This window comes from Misgurnus anguillicaudatus, chromosome 15, assembly GCF_027580225.2.
Source record: "Misgurnus anguillicaudatus chromosome 15, ASM2758022v2, whole genome shotgun sequence".
In the NCBI taxonomy this organism is placed as follows: domain Eukaryota; kingdom Metazoa; phylum Chordata; class Actinopteri; order Cypriniformes; family Cobitidae; genus Misgurnus; species Misgurnus anguillicaudatus.
In genome coordinates, this window is record NC_073351.2 from 18764263 (window position 1) to 18789729 (window position 25467).

General features: G+C 36.9%; 1 long non-coding RNA gene across 1 annotated transcript; it reads left to right on the forward strand.

Moving 5' to 3' along the window:
- The first annotated feature begins 5 nt into the window (after positions 1–5).
- On the forward strand, positions 6–7816 carry LOC129443819 (uncharacterized). The gene is made up of 2 exons (XR_012357700.1): positions 6–1082; positions 6220–7816. It is a non-coding gene; the product is annotated as an uncharacterized lncRNA (long non-coding RNA).
- The last annotated feature ends 17651 nt before the right edge of the window (positions 7817–25467 follow it).

Here is a 25467-nt window from a genome sequence, read left to right on the forward strand (position 1 = left end):
ACTATTATAACTCCTCTATCTCTCCATAGTTTTACTTAATGAGACTTGATAAACCTTGTCCCTCATGCTGGCCCTTACAATACCGGTAAGTAAACCAGCATCTAAGCTGCACTGTTATGTCCAGATTTATAGTGGTTCTCTCTCCTCGATCTATGGTTTTCTATCGTCTAAGTAAGAAAAAGTACATAAGATATACGGCAATAGCTAGTGCTTCTGAGTTTTTTTTTTCTGGCGAATTAGCAAATGGTATGCAAACATACAATCAAACATAATACAGTGAAAGATAATCTTTAAAGTTTATTTGGGGCACAATGATAATAGTAAGGTTTACATAAACTAACGAAATAATTAAACTAATAAATAAATAAATCATTAACAAAAAATCACGCGTAAACAAAATTTCTAACATTTTTGGAAATATAACGAATGGGCAATATTTCTCATGAAAAAGTGGATAAGTGTCCATAAACAGCGCAGATCACAATGAGCGAGCGTGTTTTTTAAATAAAGTTTGAGGAAGCTTGATGATGACGTTGATCCGCGACCGGTGCGCTGTAGTCCGTTTATAGCATACTGTTAGCATTTTATATCTGATGGCTTTATTTAGGCTTCAAAATGTATACATTTTCGTTTAACTGATAAAGATTATCTTGATAGACAAAACGTGTAAGGTTCATAACTCTTTGTTGAACACAGATCTTATTTTTTGCGATTTTCCAAAAGTCTATGGGAAAAATGAATGGCTTTTCGATCGAGGGAACCCATGCGCCGCTAACTTCCGGGTTGGCCTACAAAGTGACGTCATGACTTCGGCACTCTATTCACCTTATTTTTCACGACAACAAGGGCGGCGCCATTTCGCTCATTTTGTCAACGTTCTTCCGGCCGCATAGACGATGAGCAGCTGAGGCAGTGACTGAAGGCGACGCGTTAAGCTTAAAAAGCTCACTCGAGCGCCTTTATGTTTCTTTCTAACCAATTTTAAGCCAACTGAGGAACACCCTTATCCCAAGTAATGGTTCGACTACGATGTTCCGGTAACTTTAAACCACGCCGGGTGTTGAAAAGGTGGCCAGTTTCAGGTAAGCTATCTTAGCTAACGTTGTGCTCGTTCGCCTAAAGTTAGATTTGTGAAGTCCATTCTACAAATACACTTAAGATCAGTAACGTTAGTTTATAAAATGCAACTATTTGAATGGTTTTAATTGTCCACCTATATTTTTATATTTACGATAGTACAACGAGATATTATAGTAGCTACATTGCATTCTTACAGTAGCCCACGTGATTCCTACAAGTTACTGAGATTTCAGATGGTAGAATGTGTTGGACTTCAAGGCGTCCATTGCATGTTCATAATTAGAGGAGAGGCACAGTATTAAAATTAAACTATTTATTGATCTGATATGAAAAAGTTTTACAGCGCGCTGGGTCATCTCAAGCAATGAACAACCAGCTCAGGACAAAAACATGAGTATTTATCGTCGTTCTTTCTTCTTAGAATCTCCACCCACAAAGGCCGTTCCCCTCGTCAATCTGACTCCATCACCACACCCAGTTTTAGCCTGTAGGCGAAGATAAACACACACAGACAAAGAAAAAACAAACTGTTCTCCACACAACCCTGAGATCCATGCAGTCCGTCATCTCCTCCCTAGTACTCCTCCACTTCACATATGATTGATTTCACATAGAATATAATAATGCTTTCTTAAAAACAAATCATTAATAAAACATTCATTTATTCATAAAAAACATAAGCTGTAAGATGAAAGTGATTATTATGTAAAACACATTTCAATATCATGACATCATTTCATTATTCGTAAAATTGGTTATATGAATAAGGCACACATTAACTTCTTTAGATAGATAAACACATATTACATCTTTTACTGCAATACTACTTCTAAGCAAAACACTTTAATCATTATTAAAAAACATCTGTCAGGGAAGAATACACACACACAAAGAACAAGCGCAGGAGATTCTGTTCTTCAAAGTTGAGCTGCCATCCCCCCATTAGATTATTCTGTATGCAACCTTCATTTCATTGGTTAATACACATTTATCAAAGACAACATCATATCTTTATTACATCAATTATTCACTGATTAATACTGATTAAGTAAGAAATATATTGCATATTTTGTCCTGTGAATATTAAAGCATTAGTTAATACATAGTTGTCTGTTTGCTTTTCCTCCTCTGGTCTCTCTCTTATCTCTGACAATTTCCAGACATACATTCCTAGCTAATCCTTCTTGCAGTTTTACACACACACTCAAGCTGGTAGCTTTCCACTCTCAAACTCAAACACCTAATTTCTACGTAATAACTCAATGCATATATGAAACACACAGTGTTTGTAGAATAAAATGATTAATTAAAGAAATATAAAATGGAACAAAATCAATTTCCACCAGTGGCGGCTGGTGACTTCTTTTTCTGAGGGCGCACGATGCGAAGTTCATCACAACATGTATGTAGCCCGTCATGTGTGTGGTACGTAATTTCAAAATATGTGTTCTGCGCTTTGAGAGATCGTGTGTGCATCACGTGTCATGCCAAAATAAGTGCCTGCTGCAGACGCGTCAAAGGGTTTATGACAAAAGAGACGATCATGTTTGCCAGATACTCGCATAATCTCATGCCTAATCAGAGTTTAATGTTAAGGGAGTGCCTTTTGGAACGTGAGCGTCTCTTTTATCATAAACGGTTTTGACGCTAGTGCAGCAGGCACTTATTTTGACAAAACATGTGATGCACACATGATCTCTCCACACCCATGACACATATTTTGGAAAAGGGAACCACACACATGATACTCCGAACACTTATTTTGAATTCGCGCCCCTCGGATGAGAAGTCACGAGCCGCCACTGATTTCCACAGTCCTTATTTGGACATCTTTGTAACTTTAACACTTTTGGCAATGATCATGAAATGTAGGCAGTAAATATGTAAAACATAATTATTCAACAACACAACAATACTCCATTGTTCATGAATTGGTTAAATGCATTCATTAGTTAAACATACTAATTTTCACTTTCTCTAAATATAACATAGTTATAAAGCAAACAACTTGTTTATTGAAACCATCTGTTCTGTGTGTTTTCCCTTCAGGGCTTTTTACAGCCCCCCGGCTCCCACACACACACACACACACACACACACACCCACTCTCACACACACACACACACACACACACACACACACACACACACACACACACACACACACACACACACACACACACACACACACACACACACACACACACACACAGACAACTTTCTTGTGGTCAGCACAGAAATCATTGTTGTAACAATACACATTAATTAAGATGATAAACAGCACGATTAATAAAACAAAATCAAATCCCACAATTGTCAGTTCATTTCTCATTCAGATATTGATAATGACCTATTAAACAACGTATTATTTAACACTGAAGTTAAAGGTTGTGTGTATAATGTTACTGTCTCTTTTTACAGTTTTTTTTTATTCGCTTTGGTACCATTTTCACAAGTAAGGTGTACATTTTCAAAACTCTTAGTACAAAAATCCAAACTGATCACACTTGTAACGCAGCTAGTCATTCTTTCAAAACCTGATGTAATGCTTTCAGTAAGTTGCACATGTTTTCAGTCCACATAATCATTGTTTCAAATATAAGATTATTGTAATATGTAATGAGAACATTTGGTTTAATCACCGAAACACAACGGTATGATCTTCTTTCAGTTTAGTACTTTTAACAATCAGTTCATCCAACAGCAAACAATGCAAGATAAATGTTTCAAATCAGCCTTACAGTTTTTTTTATTCGCTTTGGTACTATTTTCACAAGTAAGGTGTACATTTTCAAAACTCTTAGTACAAAACTCAAGGCAGATCATCAAATAGTCAGTTTTTTCAAACATTTAATCACATGTTCAATTGACTTAGTACAACACACAAATTATACATTCACTTTTTCACCACACTTAATCATTGTGTCATCAAAGAAATATCTTTCATTTGAAGTAATTGTCTTTCACAATGCAATGCTCACAATACTTTTGAAATGCTTCTCATCTCATTTGTGTAAATACATTTGACCATCACTAAATCCAACTGATCTTAATGGTTAATCACTGAACCATTTGGTAAACCTATATATTTTCATTTCAGCAATATACAGTATATGGATTTTGAGAACTACAAAAATAAAACCTGTGTTTGTACGAACATATAAATTATGTCTAACCACACATGATAAAATACTCTTTATTGCTAATTGATTTTACATAGTGGTAACCAAAGTTGGTCATTACAGTAGATATACTGTAAAAGTGGGGGTGTAAACACTGGCAATTTATTTCAACATGAAGCACAATAGATAGCAAGGAATAAAAAGATCTTGTGGACAAGGGATCCATCAGAGAGGTGGGCATGGGGACCCACAGAGAGGTCAAAGAGGTGGACAAAAATCTACGGCCAAAGACAGGCTCGATCCAAATTACTGTAATGTAATGTAATGTGTGCACTAAATTTTATGTTTTCATTCAGTTACATCATAGAAAGTATACCTATGTTACAATTATATCTGAAAAAAACTACTGTAATTTGCTCAAATGATTGTAGAGGATGTCTTCATTGATCCTTCACTTGATTACACATAGGATGGATATTTTGGAAATTATAGATTATGTAAGTAATGTAAGTGTAGTGCCTAAGTGAAACTGTGTACAGCAATATGTATTTTTTAGTACTGTAGCATATTAATTTCAGCACTATTAAGGCTGATTTGAAACATTTATCTTGCATTGTTTGCTGTTGGATGAACTGATTGTTAAAAGTACTAAACTGAAAGAAGATCATACCGTTGTGTTTCGGTGATTAAACCAAATGTTCTCATTACATATTACAATAATCTTATATTTGAAACAATGATTATGTGGACTGAAAACATGTGCAACTTACTGAAAGCATTACATCAGGTTTTGAAAGAATGACTAGCTGCGTTACAAGTGTGATCAGTTTGGATTTTTGTACTAAGAGTTTTGAAAATGTACACCTTACTTGTGAAAATAGTACCAAAGCGAATAAAAAAAACTGTAATAGTGCTGAAATTAATATGCTACAGTACTAAAAAATACATATTGCTGTACACAGTTTCACTTAGGCACTACACTTACATTACTTACATAATCTATAATTTCCAAAATATCCATCCTATGTGTAATCAAGTGAAGGATCAATGAAGACATCCTCTACAATCATTTGAGCAAATTACAGTAGTTTTTTTCAGATATAATTGTAACATAGGTATACTTTCTATGATGTAACTGAATGAAAACATAAAATTTAGTGCACACATTACATTACATTACATTACAGTAATTTGGATCGAGCCTGTCTTTGGCCGTAGATTTTTGTCCACCTCTTTGACCTCTCTGTGGGTCCCCATGCCCACCTCTCTGATGGATCCCTTGTCCACAAGATCTTTTTATTCCTTGCTATCTATTGTGCTTCATGTTGAAATAAATTGCCAGTGTTTACACCCCCACTTTTACAGTATATCTACTGTAATGACCAACTTTGGTTACCACTATGTAAAATCAATTAGCAATAAAGAGTATTTTATCATGTGTGGTTAGACATAATTTATATGTTCGTACAAACACAGGTTTTATTTTTGTAGTTCTCAAAATCCATATACTGTATATTGCTGAAATGAAAATATATAGGTTTACCAAATGGTTCAGTGATTAACCATTAAGATCAGTTGGATTTAGTGATGGTCAAATGTATTTACACAAATGAGATGAGAAGCATTTCAAAAGTATTGTGAGCATTGCATTGTGAAAGACAATTACTTCAAATGAAAGATATTTCTTTGATGACACAATGATTAAGTGTGGTGAAAAAGTGAATGTATAATTTGTGTGTTGTACTAAGTCAATTGAACATGTGATTAAATGTTTGAAAAAACTGACTATTTGATGATCTGCCTTGAGTTTTGTACTAAGAGTTTTGAAAATGTACACCTTACTTGTGAAAATAGTACCAAAGCGAATAAAAAAAACTGTAATGCATCTCTCTCTTACACACTGTTCTGTTTAAGTATGGGTGCCATATTAATTCTCATGATGCAAGTTTATTTTAAATACTAACATACATTTTTTATGGTTATATTGTTTTAATAATAATAATATATTGTTTTCACAGATGCATTGATGTGTAGTGATGCAGTGGACAACTGTGAGGATGATACAATTAGTCCATGGGCCCAGGCCAAAATTTTCACTAATCGGTACCACCCAAGGTGGCAAATTCTAGTTAGATTTTTGTTTTAAGTCCATATCTCTAGATGATATTTCAACATGATAACCTTTTATAAGTGGTAGCTTTGTCACAGAAATCAGCCTTCAATGACACTAACTGTTGAGCCAAAGAATTAAGTCATTTTACTTTATTTGAACAGAACATGTCATACAAAGAAAAACAAAATAATTCTACATTGTTCTTATTTGGTCATTGCAAACTGTTTCTGTTTATTCATCATCGTCATCATCATATGAAGAGGTTAGTTGCAAAACGAGATAACTCCGTTTTTAACATTTTGTGTCAAAACATGTTTATTATTATGTTATCATGTTATTATTTTGTTTTATTGTGCTACTTAGCTGTATTTTTTAAGTCATTAAGGTTTAAATCAGTTTCTGTGCACTTTAATTTATTGGCAAGACAGGAACAGTCAGGTAGCTTGCAGGTCCGTGAACACTTGCAGGCCATAGGCTCCAGAACAGCCATTGGTGCTGGTGGTCCCCGCATCCAGTCTAACATTAGCATACCTGTACAAATAAGTCGGAGATATTTCTCATCCATGTCAGTGAGGTGTCCAAATGTCTAGAAATGAACTATACATATTTATACTATATAATTATTAGTTATAGGAAAATGTAATCATTGTATTCTGTAAAAAGGAGGCATGATTAGTATCAATCGTCTGTATAACAGAAGAATTGGCACATTCTCTTGCATTGTAAATGGGAAGTACCATCTCTACTGCTTCAATGCTTCTCTTCTTGGTTTTGGGGATGCAAGGCAAAGCTCTGGTCTCAGCAGTAGGCTTTGTTTGCACAGCAATTCCATTCATATGTGATGTCCCTTCACCACTGATTGTCTCCTCTAGTCTCTCTATATTGTCGCATGCCAATGTTGTGAACAGACCAGGCTTGATGTTTTGTGGTAGTGGGATGGCATCTTCACTTGTTGCTTGCTTCTGAAGGCAAAGGGCTGTGTCATTTTTTTTCTACCTGAGAATATGTTTCTTTGTAGAAGATGCCACTTGTGTTACACCAGATTCTGCCATTTCTGTCACCAGTTTAGAGGTCAGGTCTGTGAATGGTACCACTGTAGGATGTTCAAACAGTCCTTCCATAATGTATGCAAAAACTTTATAAAGCGCCATTCTTTCTGCTGCTTCATAATGACATTCTGCTTGGTCCAAGTTAATTTCACCTTTGTCTATGTCTGTATTTGGATCCTTTGTGTACACCCTGTAGCAGGATCTGTGATATTGACCTTCATCTGTTACTAGTTCACGGCGGACTATAGCTAGCATTCTGTTGTCACATTTCCTGACACCCGCGCCATCTCTGAATTTCCACACACTCATCAATCTTTTCTTGTATAAAACAGGTATCAAATGAAAAAGTGTGGACCTACTTCACAGTGACACAAGTATCTTGCTTGTAGAACAAAGATGGTCTGAGTATTCTTGATTTGAAAATGCATCAAATTAAACAAAGTTGCAATCATTGGTAATTTCTTCACTCATTTAACTCTTTCGCCGCCATTGACGAGATATCTCGTCAATTAAGAGAAAACGCTTCCCCGCCAATGACAAGATTTTCCGTGTTTCCGCAATACCGCTAATATCCACCAGGTGGCTTATACAACCTGGAAGTAGCGCCTCACGTGAAAGAGAAAGAACTCTGTGTATGTTTAAAAGATTGCTCTGCATCTGATCTTTATCAAAAGTCCTTCGCAAAAATGGATTTATCTTAGCTTTTTGCTCAAAATTGGGTGTTTTTGAAGAAACCTACCCATGTTTGAGAGGTGATTACAAGAGAACTAATGAAGGTAGGATGAAACGTTTTTTTTTTTTTTTGAAAGCAGAGGGTCTGTTCTTTCATCTGATATATTATTTGTTTATATATTTAAAGAAGAACATTTTCTGGAAGGCATTAAACTTTTGTAAAAATCATGAAAAATGCTGGCGCTGGCTAGCAACTTTTTTAAAAAAACGCTGGCGGGGAAAGAGTTAAACACAGCTGAGTTATACTGAATAAGTCGCAAAGTGCTAGTAGGCTACAAGGGTAACACACATCAAAATAAACACATGGCTTACATGTACAATGAAGTATGGTGGAGTTATCTGAGACTTTTGAAATTAGCACCAGTCGTTGTTATTGGATAATACAAAATTTTCATATACAGTACATACTACATACATATTTTTTCAAATTGCTAGGTCATGGATTGTCCCACTCTCATGGTTCTGATATCACCAGATTATAGACAGTATTGTCTATCCATATCTGAAATGATATCCCCCCACACCAATATCTTTTGAGATAAGATTTACAAATATAACAATTTTAAAGATGCTTTCTTTAATATGAAGCGTAATATAAAAATTATACAACAAATATCATATCAAATCATGGCAGATCTGGACACCCCTGACTGTCCTGAAAAAAATAACATACAGCATGTATGGCTACCTCGTACATTAGACCTGCTGTGCAGATACTGTAGGACTATACTGGCAAACATAATGATTGTCCCAAAGTTTAGTAAAGCTACTAATTTAAGATGGTTATCATGTTTCAAAGTACTTATATGGACTCTACAAACAAACTGTTACCAAATTTATTTTGCCACCTTAGGTGGTACCAAATTCTTGCTTGGCCCATGGACTAAATCAACATGTTCCTAAACTGTGATGCAGAAACACAATGGGAGGATCCATCCGTCTCTGACCACAACTACACTTTAAAATCACAACTCAACCTGAAGCAACCTACATCTGATTTGGGAACACAATGGTGCAGTTTCCCTGACAGGGCTTATGCTGGTCCCAGGCTAAAATGCATATTTGAGCTACAATAATTTAAAAACACCTTTTACTCACATACCTCAACATATATGAGTGCCATTGTTTTGCCATAGTCCTGTAAACCCTGTCCGAGAAACTGCTTCAATGTGTTGAGCTGGCACAAATGTACAAATCTCTACTGAAAAACAACCATCTTTGGTTCAGCTTTACACAGGGTTGATATTGCATCCATTACACAGTCGCAAGCACTTTACCAGTACATACACCAACAGCTTCCAGATAAACACTTGGGATCAGCTCCTGATGACTCCGATAAAGCTGTGCCTTAATTTATTGCAGGGTGGTCTTGCTTAACCTGTTGTAAAGTTACATTAAACCTTCATATGTGTGTAGCGCTCCCCTCAGTATTTATATTAACTAGGGCAGGGCTTTTGGGTTCTGTTAATGTATTAATGAAATGTGTTAACCCTTATTAACTCAATTTAGATATTATCTTGGATTTCTCTTTTAAAATACACACATGAAATGTTTTCTATACCTGACTATGAATTTACCTTTCTTAAGTTAAAGTATTAATAAAGATTTTAACCGTGTGTCTATGTATGTCTTTCCTCAAATAAAACAATAACCTCTTTCCAAGTAAATAATGAAATAACACAACACAAAGTTTAAGAAAATATCTCTTAGTTATTTACTCAAAAAATAAGTTATTATCTCAAAAGAAATAAACAAATTAAATAAAAAATATAATTGTTCTTTTTAAACCTTCAACATAAAATGTTCCTCTTTTTTCAAATGGAAATACTGTAATTGAATAGTCTCTCTTACTTACACAAAAATGTAAACAATGTCAATACTGTACCATACAAATGCACAGAATTCAATGTAAACTATGAACCTTCTTTTTAAAACAACAAATGTAAACACAGTCAATACTGTATCATGTATAAATGCACAGAAAACAATTTAAACTCTATTAACCCTCAAGTGGATTAATTCAGAAAACCTCTATATACATTTATCACTTAAATCAGACTTTTTTTGTGGGCCCACAAAACACCTTAATGCAATCTAAAGCCGGCAACCAAAGTTATTATCAAACTAAAATACCGTAGCAGGCCTGATGCGTTGCTCGTGTTCGTAGTGGCCCAAAAACGTAATGGCCGCTTCACTCGTCACCGAGCAAACAAAATGAAAGGTACCTTTAGATAATGTTTCTGTCCCAGCCTTTCACCAACAGTCACGGGTGCAGTCTCATCATCCGATCAGCATTACAACACGAACTCGATCTCCTTTTTAACACCACGTTTAGTAAAACTCACGAGTGAAGTCCTGATTGCTTTAAACTCTGTATGAGTCCTCTTCTCTGTCTTCAGATCGAAAACAGCAGATAAACTCTTCAAACTGTTCAACTGAGAGTCAAACTTTAACTAGAAAATATTGTTCACTTGTGATGAACTGACTTCAGCATATGTTTCTCAACTAACGCAGCGTTAGCATTAGCAATAGCACAAAAGTAAACAGTCTTTGAACTTCGTGTAGAAATTCCTCCCGTTTCTCAATATGCACCTTGTCACTCTTTTCATATGGTTGTCGTGCAAACAATCATCAGAAACAAGTTACATCTTGATTTGTGCACTAATAGTTTTACATTTTAAACTCAGAAAATCTCTGTGTCACGCTCACTCTGCTGCTCCACACTCTCTCACTTTCGTCTCTCCCGCTGCAAAAACCACACCCCTCACTCTACTGCCGATCGTCATTAACTCCATAAATGCTGGTTTAGACAGTTTTCAGAAATACTTTAACTTTTACTTAAAACAATAAACATACAATCATTTTTAAACTGCTTTTAACATTTTTAATCATAACTTATTAAATTAACTTAAACCTTTTTAAATCACACTATTTATATACTCTTATTAAATGATACTACAAGCATCACTTATTACTTCATGTTTTTAACTGGGTTACACCCTCCCCCTTCTAAATGTTTTTGATGTCCTCATCAAACATAATGAACTCTATTTTTTAAGTGTATTAGAAGAAAAGGTGCATGACTACTTTAAATTAACTCTTGCCGATCTTAATGATAACACCTCTATGCACAATAGTGAGAGGCTGATCTTTTGCCTTACCAGGCTCATCATAAGTTAACCTGATAACTGGTTTCACTACCCTTTTTGGACGACTTTCAGATTTGCTAAGCACATCTGTCTTAGTGATTATCTCTGGATGCTCATCGTGGCAAGGGTTATCAGACTCTGGATCACTTTCTTCCTCAGGAACGGAATCTTGATCTCCATCCTCTTCTCTCATACTGTGGTGTTCCTCCTCCGAACTGTTGTCCTCTGACAAGCTATCCTCAGCAGGATTTCCATATGACTGTTGAGAGGAATCACTATCATCTTGGATGAGATTTGACTGTCCAGCAGTAACTCTTTCTTTTGTCTGTTCCTTTGTCAGGATCTCTTTCAGGTAAGTACTGTAGGGTTTTCCATGTCCATAACTCCACTCCACATCTGAAGAGGAATCTGTAAACTGTGACTCTTGAAAAGCTTCCTGTACTTCAGGTAAGACTTCCTTTGACCTCTTTTGTGTCTCAGCTCTTGTTCTTGGTCTTGTCTTGACACGTGAGTTGTCCTCAGTTTCCACTGTTGGCATTCTCACTAAATGACCAATCGGCAGAAGATGATCACGATGGAGAGTTTTAACTCCTCCTCTTCCATCCTCTGGTTTCACTTTATACACTGGAAGGTTGGGCATCTTACCCATGACCAAGTAAGGTATAGGACTCCAACGACTCTCCAACTTATGCTTCCCTTTCAATCCTAAGTTCCTTAACAACACTCGGTCGCCGATATCCAGTGTCTGGAACCCCACTCTTTTATCATATGACCTCTTGTTCCTCTGATGTGTCTTATAGGCCGTTTCAGAGGCAAGCTTGTAAGCTCTTTGCAAGTCTTCTTTTAGCTTGGCTACATAGCGTGAATGGCCACCATCAGCTTGGTCATCAGTAGAAATTCCAAAGCACAAGTCTATTGGGAGCCTTGCTTCTCGGCCAAACATTAAGAAATACGGTGAGTACCCCGTAGCATCACATTTGGTACTGTTGTAAGCGTGAACCAGGTAGCCAATATGTTTGCTCCACTGCCGTTTCCTTTCACTGCCCAGGGTGCCCAGCATTGAAAGTAGAGTTCTGTTGAATCTCTCAGGCTGCGGGTCTCCCTGCGGGTGGTAGGGAGTGGTCCGTGATTTCCGTATTCCCATCATCTTCAAGAGCTCTTTTATTAACTGACTTTCAAAGTCTCTGCCCTGGTCTGAATGGATTCTGGCTGGCAAACCATAATGGAGGAAATACTTGTCCACAAGGATCTTTGCCACCGTCTGCGCTTTCTGATTTCGGGATGGAAAAGCCTGCGCATAACGGGTAAAATGATCCGTGACCACTAACACATTGCTGATACCTGCAGAATCTGGCTCCATGGACAGAAAATCGATGCATACCAGATCCATCGGTCCATTGCTTGAAATGTGATGTAAAGGCGCTGCCCTATGACAGGGGGTTTTCCGTGTGACACACTCTCCACAGTTCTTTATGTACTGCTCAACATCACCTGCTAGTTTTGGCCAAAAGAACCTACTTCTCAACAAGTCTGTAGTTCTTTCAATACCAAGGTGTCCAAGCTCATCATGGGTGGCCTTCAACACCATTTCTTTGAACACACTGGGCAAGACAAGTTGACAGATTTCTTCACCGGAGGGCCGCTGGCTTAAGCGATGGAGTAGCCCATCTTTCATCATCAGCTTCCCTAGCTCTTTCTTTAGACGAGAGTGCTCTGAACAGGATCCATTTTCTTCCGGCCATTTGCCATGTTTAACAGCTTGTATGGCAGATTTGATGGCTGCATCATCCTCCTGAGCTGCAATTAGTTCCTGTTTTGACATCTGCCCCAAGGATTTCAACTCCAGGTGAGTAGGGAAAGCATAAATATCAGGCACACAATCAGGTGAAGCTCCCAACTGATCTATATACCTCTGTGGACCGCCCGCCAAACTGGGAATGCAGATTCGTTTGCAGATGGATCTCACACCAGGCTGTAGTATGGTCTCCCATTCCTCCGAATTCTCTTCAGGCATATTCCTAGAGAGCAGGTCGGCATCTATATTGTGTCTGCCTGGTCGGTATTGGACATCAAAATCATAGGTGGATAAGGCAGAGAGCCATCTGTGCCCCACAGCACTGAGCTTGGCGGTCGACAACACGTAGGTAAGCGGGTTGTTGTCCGTCCTTACCGTAAATCTGACCCCATACAGATAATCGTGGAATTTATCCACAACTGCCCACTTAAGGGCCAGAAACTCCAACTGGTGAATGGGGTAGTTCCTCTCAGATGTCTTTAGTTTCCTGCTAGCAAAGGCGACTGGTCTCAGGCCCTCACTGTATTCTTGATATAGAACGGCACCCAGCCCTCTCAAGCTGGCGTCTACATGCAGAACATATGGCTTGTTGGGATCCGCAAAGGCCAACACAGGTGCATGTGTAAGGCAGTGGATAATCTTGTGGAAGGCCTCTGTGCAGGACTGGTCCCATCTCTCACCGAAGGGCTCGGACTCTTTGAGGTAAGTCTTTGTGTTGTCTTTCTCAGTCTTCTTGCCCCGCTGTGTCGGAGCATAGCCTTTGGTGAGCTCAGACAATGGCCTTACTATGGCTGCATAATTGGCGATGAAACGGCGGTAGTAGCCACAAAATCCCAAAAAGGATTGAAGAGCCTTCAGGTGCGTAGGCTGTGGCCAACTTGTAACTGCCTCGATCTTGTCTGGGTCAGGCGATACTCCATCGGCTGACACAATATGTCCAAGGTATTTTACTTTTGGGAGACAGAATTGACATTTGTCGAATGAGATCTTCAATCCAACCTCTGCCAGACGATCAAGGACTTTAAGAAGTCTCTCTTCGTGTTCTTCTAAAGTTCGGCCAAATACAATCAAGTCATCGAGGTAGACAAGGACTTCGAGCAGATTCATGTCACCCACAGCCTTCTCCATTAATCTTTGGAATGTGGCTGGGGCTCCAGTTATTCCCTGTGGCATCCGCTCAAACTGAAAGAAACCCAAGGGGCAGATGAATGCAGTCTTTTCCTTGTCTTCCTCGGCCATGGCGATTTGATAGTAACCGCTTCGCAGATCAAGAACGGTGAACCACTTGCTTCCAGTCATTGAATCCAACACATCATCAATACAAGGTGTTGTGTACTGATCTGGGATTGTACGGCTGTTTAACAATCGGTAGTCTATGCACATTCTCACAGCTCCATTCTTCTTGCGAACAATCACAATGGGAGATGCGTATGGACTACGAGACTCCTTTATGATCCCTGCCTTTAACAGTTCTTGGAGGTGTTTTCTCACATCTTCCAGGTCAGCTGGAGCCAGGCGACGAGAGCGCTCCCTGAACGGCCGTGGATCTGACATCCGAATTGTGTGTTCTACTCCCTTGGCCAATCCAACATCCCATTCATGTAATGAGAACACCTGGGACCTTGTGGATAGCTTTTTACGGAGTCTTTCTTTCCACTCCTCTGAGACAGGCGAGTCTCCGAAGTTGATCAGGTTCACATCAAATTCTGTGTCAGCTGCCTTGGAAGGTGAAAGAGGAGTGACTGCATCTATCAGGTACATATGTCCGATAACTGTTCCAACTGGTATGGCTGTCTCTGTTAAGGACTCATTTTGCACCAAGATTCTGAAATGATTGACGTTCACCTCTTCGCTGGGCACCACCATGGGCTGAAATAGCACACCTGCTGGGAGTGGAGCTACCGGAGACGAATCAACCATCAAGATTTCTTTGTCTACTGGAAGCTTGTACTCAACTCTACAGACGGCAGTACAGTCGCCACCAGGGGGCAGAGTCAGTGGGCCAGGGCCTTGCCATAACACACAGCCAATATCACCCTCCTCTTCCAGGACTGTGGCCGTGCTAGGTGCTGTTAGATTGTGGTCTTTGTAACTTGCTTGTATCCCCAGTGTCTGCGTGATGTCAATGCCATTGTTCTTACACTGCTGTACGAGACGTCGGATGTGGCTGGCATTTGTCCCCACAATGATAGGAGTCTGGTCTGCAGTTCGGGGCTGGGGGCAGATAAGAGCAAGAACTGTCACCGTCTGGTCGGCACCTGCAACCTTTGCTGGATATTCAATGTCGACTACTACATACCCACGGTAAGGATAACTGATCTCAGATTCACTTAATCCCCACAGGGCTAAACCAGACACTGGGCGTATTGGGACATCAGACAGGTAAGTTTGATACCAAGACTCAAAGATAATGGTGACCTGTGAGCCACTATCCAGCAAGGCATCACAGCTATATCCATTTAATTTCACAGGCACTATGCTGGGTGGACCAATCAAGCCTTCGGGGAGACCAGCCGCCTCAGAGGAGGTAACGACACTTTTCTTGACCTCACAGTTAGTCACATTGGTGGTGGTGGTATCCCCAGACTGCTGTCTGTCTTTTGTCACCGTCAGAGCATGAATTAGCTTTCTGATAACTTTGGCTTGATTCTCAGGGTTTCGGCATTTTGTGGCAAAATGTCCGTTCTCACCACACCTATAGCAGAAATTATCTTCTGACCTTCTAGGGGCTCCCTTGGGCGAGTTTGGAACCTGTTTAGAAGCCTCCATGGTTGAAATAGTGACTGCAGCACCAGGCTCAGGCATCTTGTTGCTAGTTTTCTGTTTTAGTCGTTTCACTTGTTTTTTCAAGGCAGCCAGCTCGGCATCTTGCCGGTTCTCAGAGCCAGTTGGTGCACTAATGGTTTTAACCTCCCTGTAATCATCTTTGACTGCAGTGGATTTGGTCACTACTGATGCAACCATTGACTTTAGCTCTTTTAATTCAGCCTTTAAGTTCTGGATCTCAGTTTGCCGTGTATCCACTTCTGTATTAGCATGAACTTGATGTACAGAGGCACTGAGCTTCTTTCTAGCGGTTTCGTACTCTTCCTCAGCACGGATCTCAGTCAACAGCTGTAGAAAATTTGGGGGTGCAGCCTTCCTTTCTCTCAAGCGCAGCTGGATTAGCATCAGGTCTGAGGCGATAGCACCCCTCAGCAGTTGCTCCAGTCTGGCTAGATCTTTACAGCCAGCAGGTAGACCCCCTCTTTGAATTACCTTAGCTAGAGACCTCTCTAGACGTCGAAGGAAATCTGATAGTTTCTCCCCTTTTTGTTGTTGCATCAATCGGAAAGCAAAGTAGAGATCATCACCTGACTCAGCACTTCCAAAAGCACTTTCAAGCGCTTCCAAACACTCTTTCGGGCTGGCATCAGGATTAATGTGGCGTGCTGCTTTCACAATTTCAAGTGCGGGCCCCTTTAAACTTCCAATAAGTCTGCGTCTTTTTTCTCTATCAGAGCCTTCAGTCTCCTCCACTAAAAGCCATGCTTGCTCCAGCCAATGATCGAATGGTTCCTCAACGGGCGGTGTTGGTAGGGCTCCTGAGAACATGCGTAGTCGACCATAACTTCCTCCATCAGATGGTTTACTTGTCTTTTCCAACAGATCTCCAACAGCGCGAAGGATGGATTCAGTGGAGCTAGTGGGTGGGGGTGTACTGGGGAATAATGATTTGAGGTCCTCCATAGTTTTCCCTTCAGCTTGCAGCAACCCTTTTAGTTTACTATTAAACTCTTCAGCAGCCGTCTGAGCCTCTCCAATAATGATAACAGGCCACATCTCGCCACCCTTAATAGGCATAACTTCAGAAGGAACCCTCTCCTCTTGCACAATCTCTTTACTCTCACACAAAACCATCCGTTGGTTTAGTTCTGCACTGAAGTTTCTTCCTCGGACCCGCACCCGTCCTAGCGACTTAATAGTTCCCAGTGTTTCTTCCACCTCACTGATCTCTACATCTTCTGGGACGATGGTCATAAGTGCATGAGTCTCTTCCAAACCCTCACCACGGCACCAGCGTTTTAACTCTGACACAAGTTCAGTTTTTTTCCATGTTGATACTGGTTTTAAATTAGCTTTGTAAATTAAGTCGGTCTCTTTACCTTTTAAATTTTTTTTCTTTTTTTTTTTTTTTTACGGAAAAATCCAAGACCATCCCAGCGGTGCCTCCATTTTATGTAGCGCTCCCCTCAGTATTTATATTAACTAGGGCAGGGCTTTTGGGTTCTGTTAATGTATTACTGAAATGTGTTAACCCTTATTAACTCAATTTAGATATTATCTTGGATTTCTCTTTTAAAATACACACATGAAATGTTTTCTATACCTGACTATGAATTTACCTTTCTTAAGTTAAAGTATTAATAAAGATTTTAACCGTGTGTCTATGTATGTCTTTCCTCAAATAAAACAATAACCTCTTTCCAAGTAAATAATAAAATAACACAACACAAAGTTTAAGAATATATCTCTTAGTTATTTACTCAAAAAATAGGTTATTATCTCAAAAGAAATAAACAAATTAAATAAAAAATATAATTGTTCTTTTTAAACCTTCAACATAAAATGTTCCTCTTTTTTCAAATGGAAATACTGTAATTGAATAGTCTCTCTTAATTACACAACAATGTAAACAATGTCAATACTGTACCATACAAAAGCACAGAATTCAATGTAAACTATGAACCCTCTTTTTAAAACAACAAATGTAAACACAGTCAATACTGTATCATGTATAAATGCACATAAAACAATTTAAACTCTATTAACCCTCAAATGGATTAATTCAGAAAACCTCTATATACCTTTAACACTTAAATCAGACTTTTTGTGGGCCCACAAAACACCTTAATGCAATCTAAAGCCGGCAACCAAAGTTATTATCAAACTAAAATACCGTAGCAGGCCTGATGCGTTGCTCGTGTTCGTAGTGGCCCAAAAACGTAATGGCCGCTTCACTCGTCACCGAGCAAACAAAATGAAAGGTACCTTGAGATAATGTTTCTGTCCCAGCCTTTCACCAACAGTCACGAGTGCAGTCTCATCATCCGATCAGCATTACAACACGAACTCGATCTCCTTTTTAACACCACGTTTAGTAAAACTCACGAGTGAAGTCCTGGTTGCTTTAAACTCTGTATGAGTCCTCTTCTCTGTCTTCAGATCGAAAACAGCAGATAAACTCTTCAAACTGTTCAACTGAGAGTCAAACTTTAACTAGAAAATATTGTTCACTTGTGATGAACTGACTTCAGCATATGTTTCTCAACTAACGCAGCGTTAGCATTAGCAATAGCACAAAAGTAAACAGTCTTTGAACTTCGTGTAGAAATTCCTCCCGTTTCTCAATATGCACCTTGTCACTCTTTTCATATGGTTGTCGTGCAAACAATCATCAGAAACAAGTTACATCTTGATTTGTGCACTAATAGTTTTACATTTTAAACTCAGAAAATCTCTGTGTCACGCTCACTCTGCTGCTCCACACTCTCTCACTTTCGTCTCTCCCGCTGCAAAACCACACCCCTCACTCTACTGCCGATCGTCATTAACTCCATAAATGCTGGTTTAGACAGTTTTCAGAAATACTTTAACTTTTACTTAAAAAATAAACATACAATCATTTTTAAACTGCTTTTAACATTTTTAAACATAACTTATTAAATTAACTTAAACCTTTTTAAATCACACTATTTATATACTCTTATTAAATGATACTACAAGCATCACTTATTACCTCATGTTTTTAACTGGGTTACATGTGATCAGATGTCATGCAGTGATATTAAACATTTACAGTGTGATCAGATGTTGTGCATTTATATTAAACCTTTACAATGTGATCAGATGTTGTGCAATTATATTAAACCTTTACAATGTGATCAGATGTTGTGCAGTTATATTAAACCTTTACAATGTGATCAGATGTTGTGCATTTATATTAAACCTTTACAATGTAATCAGATGTTGTGCAGTTATATTAAACCTTTACAATGTGATCAGATGTTGTGCAGTTATATTAAACCTTTACAATGTGATCAGATGTTGTGCAGTTATATTAAACCTTTACTATGTGATCAGATGTTGTGCAGTTATATTAAACCTTTACAATGTGATCAGATGTTGTGCAGTTATATTAAACCTTTACTATGTGATCAGATGTTGTGCAGTTATATTAAACCTTTACTATGTGATCAGATGTTGTGCAGTTATATTAAACCTTTACAATGTAATCAGATGTTGTGCAGTTATATTAAACCTTTACAATGTGATCAGATGTTGTGCATTTATATTAAACCTTTACAATGTAATCAGATGTTGTGCAGTTATATAAAACCTTTACTATGTAATCAGATGTTGTGCAGTTATATTAAACCTTTACAATGTGATCAGATGTTGTGCAGTTATATTAAACCTTTACAATGTGATCAGATGTTGTGCAGTTATATTAAACCTTTACAATGTAATCAGATGTTGTGCAGTTATATTAAACCTTTACAATGTGATCAGATGTTGTGCAGTTATATTAAACCTTTACTATGTAATCAGATGTTGTGCAGTTATATTAAACCTTTACAATGTGATCAGATGTTGTGCAGTTATATTAAACCTTTACAATGTGATCAGATGTTGTGCAGTTATATTAAACCTTTACTATGTAATCAGATGTTGTGCAGTTATATTAAACCTTTACTATGTAATCAGATGTTGTGCAGTTATATTAAACCTTTACTATGTAATCAGATGTTGTGCAGTTATATTAAACCTTTACTATGTAATCAGATGTTGTGCAGTTATATTAAACCTTTACTATGTAATCAGATGTTGTGCAGTTATACAACCCCAAAACAGAAAAAGTTGGGACACTGTAGAAATTGTGAGTAAAAAAGGAATGGAATAATTTACAAATCTCATAAACTTATATTTTATTCACAGTAGAATATAGATACCATATCAAATGTTGAAAGTAAGATATTTTGAAATGTCATGCCAAATATTGGCTCATTTTTGGATTTCATGAGAGCTACACCTTCCAAAAAAAGTTGGGACAGGTAGCAATAAGAGGCCAGAAAATTTAAATGTACATATAAGGAACAGTTGAAAGACCAATTTGCAACTTATTAGGTCAATTGGCAACATGATTGGGTATAAAAAGAACCTCTCAGAGTGGCAGTGTCTCTCAGAGGTCAAGATGGGCTGAGAATCACCAATTCCCCCAATGCTGCAGCGAAAAAAAGTTTTCTAAGTTTCTCAGAGAAAAATTGCAAAGAGTTTGAAGTTATCATCATCTACAGTGCATAATACCATTCAAAGATTCAGAGAATCTGGAACAATCTCTGTGCATAAGGGTCAAAGCTGGAAAACCATACTGGATGCCTGTGATCTTCGGGCCCTTAGACGGCACTGCATCACATACAGGAATGCTACTGTAATGGAAATCATAACATGGGCTCTGGAATACGTCCAGAAAACATTGTCAGTGAACACAATCCACTGTGTCATTCGCTGTTGCCAGCTAAAACTCTATAGGTCAAAAAAGAAGCCATATCTAAACATGATCCAGAAGCACAGGCGTTTTCCCTGGGCAAGGGTCATTTATAATGGACTTTGGCAAAGTGGAAAACTGTTCTGTGGTCCAACGAATTAAAATTTGAAGTTCTTTTTGAAAAACTGGGATGCCATTTCATCCGGACTAAAGAGGACAATGACAACCCAAGTTGTTATTAGCGCTCTTTTCAGAAGCCTGCATCTCTGATGGTTTGGGGTTGCATGAGTACGTGTGGCATGGGAAGCTTACACATCTGGAAAGGCATCATCAATGCTGAAAGGTTTATCCAAGTTCTAGATACATATGATCCCATTCAGATGTCATCTCTTTCAGGGAAGACCTTGCATTTTCCAACATGACAATCCCAGACCACATACTGCATCAATTACAATGTCAAGACTGCGTAGAAGAAGGATCCGGGTACTGAAATGGCCAGCCTGCAGTCCAGATCTGTCACCCACAGAAAACATTCGGCGGATCATAAAGAGGAAGATGTGACAAAGAAGACCTAAGACAGTTGAGCAACTAGAAGCCTGTAATAGACAAGAATGGGACAACATTCTTATTCCTAAACATTGGTCCTCCTCCAGCTGTTCCTTATGTGTGCATTTAACTTTTCTGGCCTCTTATTGCTACCTGTCCCAACTTTTTTTGGAATGTGTAGCTCTCATAAAATCCATAATGAGCCAATATTTGGCATGACATTTCAAAATGTATCACTTTCAACATTTGATTTGTTATCTATATTCTACTGTGAATAAAATATAAGTTTATGAGATTTGTAAATTATTCCATTCCTTTTTTACGCACAATTTCTACTGTGTCCCAACTTTTTCTGTTTTGGGGTTGTATTAAACCTTTACAATGTGATCAGATGTTGTGCATTTATATTAAACCTTTACAATGTAATCAGATGGTGTGCAATTATATAAAACCTTTACTATGTAATCAGATGTTGTGCAATTATATTAAACATTTACTATGAGATCAGATGTTGTGCATTTATATTAAACCTTTACAATGTGATCAGATGTTGTGCAGTTATATTAAACATATACAATGTGATCAGATGTTGTGCAGTTATATTAAACCTTTACTATGTGATCAGATGTTGTGCAGTTATATTAAACCTTTACAATGTGATCAGATGTTGTGCATTTATATTAAACCTTTACAATGTAATCAGATGTTGTGCAGTTATATTAAACCTTTACTATGTGATCAGATGTTGTGCAGTTATATTAAACCTTTACAATGTGATCAGATGTTGTGCAGTTATATTAAACCTTTACAATGTGATCAGATGTTGTACAGTTATATTAAACCTTTACTATGTAATCAGATGTTGTGCAGTTATATTAAACCTTTACAATGTGATCAGATGTTGTGCATTTATATTAAACCTTTACAATGTAATCAGATGTTGTGCAGTTATATTAAACCTTTACTATGTAATCAGATGTTGTGCAGTTATATTAAACCTTTACAATGTGATCAGATGTTGTGCAGTTATATTAAACATTTACAATGTGATCAGATGTTGTGCAGTTATATTAAACATTTACAATGTGATCAGATGTTGTGCAGTTATATTAAACATTTACAATGTGATCAGATGTTGTGCATTTATATTAAACCTTTACAATGTAATCAGATGTTGTGCAGTTATATTAAACCTTTACTATGTGATCAGATGTTGTGCAGTTATATTAAACCTTTACAATGTGATCAGATGTTGTGCAGTTATATTAAACCTTTACAATGTGATCAGATGTTGTGCAGTTATATTAAACCTTTACAATGTGATCAGATGTTGTGCAGTTATATTAAACCTTTACAATGTGATCAGATGTTGTGCATTTATATTAAACCTTTACTATGTGATCAGATGTTGTGCAGTTATATTAAACCTTTACAATGTGATCAGATGTTGTGCAGTTATATTAAACCTTTACAATGTGATCAGATGTTGTGCAGTTATATTAAACCTTTACAATGTAATCAGATGTTGTGCAGTTATATTAAACCTTTACTATGTAATCAGATGTTGTGCAGTTATATTAAACCTTTACTATGTAATCAGATGTTGTGCAGTTATATTAAACCTTTACTATGTGATCAGATGTTGTGCAGTTATATTAAACCTTTACAATGTGATCAGATGTTGTGCAGTTATATTAAACCTTTACTATGTGATCAGATGTTGTGCAGTTATATTAAACCTTTACAATGTGATCAGATGTTGTGCATTTATATTAAACCTTTACAATGTAATCAGATGTTGTGCAGTTATATTAAACCTTTACTATGTGATCAGATGTTGTGCAGTTATATTAAACCTTTACAATGTGATCAGATGTTGTGCAGTTATATTAAACCTTTACAATGTGATCAGATGTTGTGCAGTTATATTAAACCTTTACTATGTGATCAGATGTTGTGCAGTTATATTAAACCTTTACAATGTGATCAGATGTTGTGCAGTTATATTAAACCTTTACTATGTGATCAGATGTTGTGCAGTTATATTAAACCTTTACAATGTGATCAGATGTTGTGCAGTTATATTAAACCTTTACAATGTGATCAGATGTTGTGCAGTTATATTAAACCTTTACTATGTAATCAGATGTTGTGCAGTTATATTAAACCTTTACAATGTGATCAGATGTTGTGCATTTATATTAAACCTTTACTATGTAATCAGATGTTGTGCAGTTATATTAAACCTTTACAATGTGATCAGATGTTGTGCAGTTATATTAAACCTTTACAATGTGATCAGATGTTGTGCAGTTATATTAAACCTTTACAATGTAATCAGATGTTGTGCAGTTATATTAAACCTTTACAATGTGATCAGATGTTGTGCAGTTATATTAAACCTTTACAATGTAATCAGATGTTGTGCAGTTATATTAAACCTTTACAATGTGATCAGATGTTGTGCAGTTATATTAAACCTTTACAATGTGATCAGATGTTGTGCAGTTATATTAAACCTTTACAATGTGATCAGATGTTGTGCATTTATATTAAACCTTTACAATGTAATCAGATGTTGTGCAGTTATATTAAACCTTTACTATGTGATCAGATGTTGTGCAGTTATATTAAACCTTTACAATGTGATCAGATGTTGTGCAGTTATATTAAACCTTTACTATGTAATCAGATGTTGTGCAGTTATATTAAACCTTTACAATGTGATCAGATGTTGTGCAGTTATATTAAACCTTTACTATGTAATCAGATGTTGTGCAGTTATATTAAACCTTTACAATGTGATCAGATGTTGTGCATTTATATTAAACCTTTACAATGTGATCAGATGTTGTGCATTTATATTAAACCTTTACTATGTAATCAGATGTTGTGCAGTTATATTAAACCTTTACAATGTGATCAGATGTTGTGCAGTTATATTAAACCTTTACAATGTGATCAGATGTTGTGCAGTTATATTAAACCTTTACTATGTGATCAGATGTTGTGCAGTTATATTAAACCTTTACAATGTGATCAGATGTTGTGCATTTATATTAAACCTTTACAATGTAATCAGATGTTGTGCAGTTATATTAAACCTTTACTATGTAATCAGATGTTGTGCAGTTATATTAAACCTTTACAATGTGATCAGATGTTGTGCAGTTATATTAAACCTTTACAATGTGATCAGATGTTGTGCAGTTATATTAAACCTTTACAATGTGATCAGATGTTGTGCAGTTATATTAAACCTTTACAATGTGATCAGATGTTGTGCATTTATATTAAACCTTTACAATGTAATCAGATGTTGTGCAGTTATATTAAACCTTTACTATGTAATCAAATGTTGTGCAGTTATATTAAACCTTTACAATGTGATCAGATGTTGTGCAGTTATATTAAACCTTTACAATGTGATCAGATGTTGTGCAGTTATATTAAACCTTTACAATGTGATCAGATGTTGTGCAGTTATATTAAACCTTTACAATGTGATCAGATGTTGTGCAGTTATATTAAACCTTTACAATGTAATCAGATGTTGTGCAGTTATATTAAACCTTTACTATGTAATCAGATGTTGTGCAGTTATATTAAACCTTTACTATGTAATCAGATGTTGTGCAGTTATATTAAACCTTTACTATGTGATCAGATGTTGTGCAGTTATATTAAACCTTTACAATGTGATCAGATGTTGTGCAGTTATATTAAACCTTTACTATGTGATCAGATGTTGTGCAGTTATATTAAACCTTTACAATGTGATCAGATGTTGTGCATTTATATTAAACCTTTACAATGTAATCAGATGTTGTGCAGTTATATTAAACCTTTACTATGTGATCAGATGTTGTGCAGTTATATTAAACCTTTACAATGTGATCAGATGTTGTGCAGTTATATTAAACCTTTACAATGTGATCAGATGTTGTGCAGTTATATTAAACCTTTACTATGTGATCAGATGTTGTGCAGTTATATTAAACCTTTACAATGTGATCAGATGTTGTGCAGTTATATTAAACCTTTACTATGTGATCAGATGTTGTGCAGTTATATTAAACCTTTACAATGTGATCAGATGTTGTGCAGTTATATTAAACCTTTACAATGTGATCAGATGTTGTGCAGTTATATTAAACCTTTACTATGTAATCAGATGTTGTGCAGTTATATTAAACCTTTACAATGTGATCAGATGTTGTGCATTTATATTAAACCTTTACTATGTAATCAGATGTTGTGCAGTTATATTAAACCTTTACAATGTGATCAGATGTTGTGCAGTTATATTAAACCTTTACAATGTGATCAGATGTTGTGCAGTTATATTAAACCT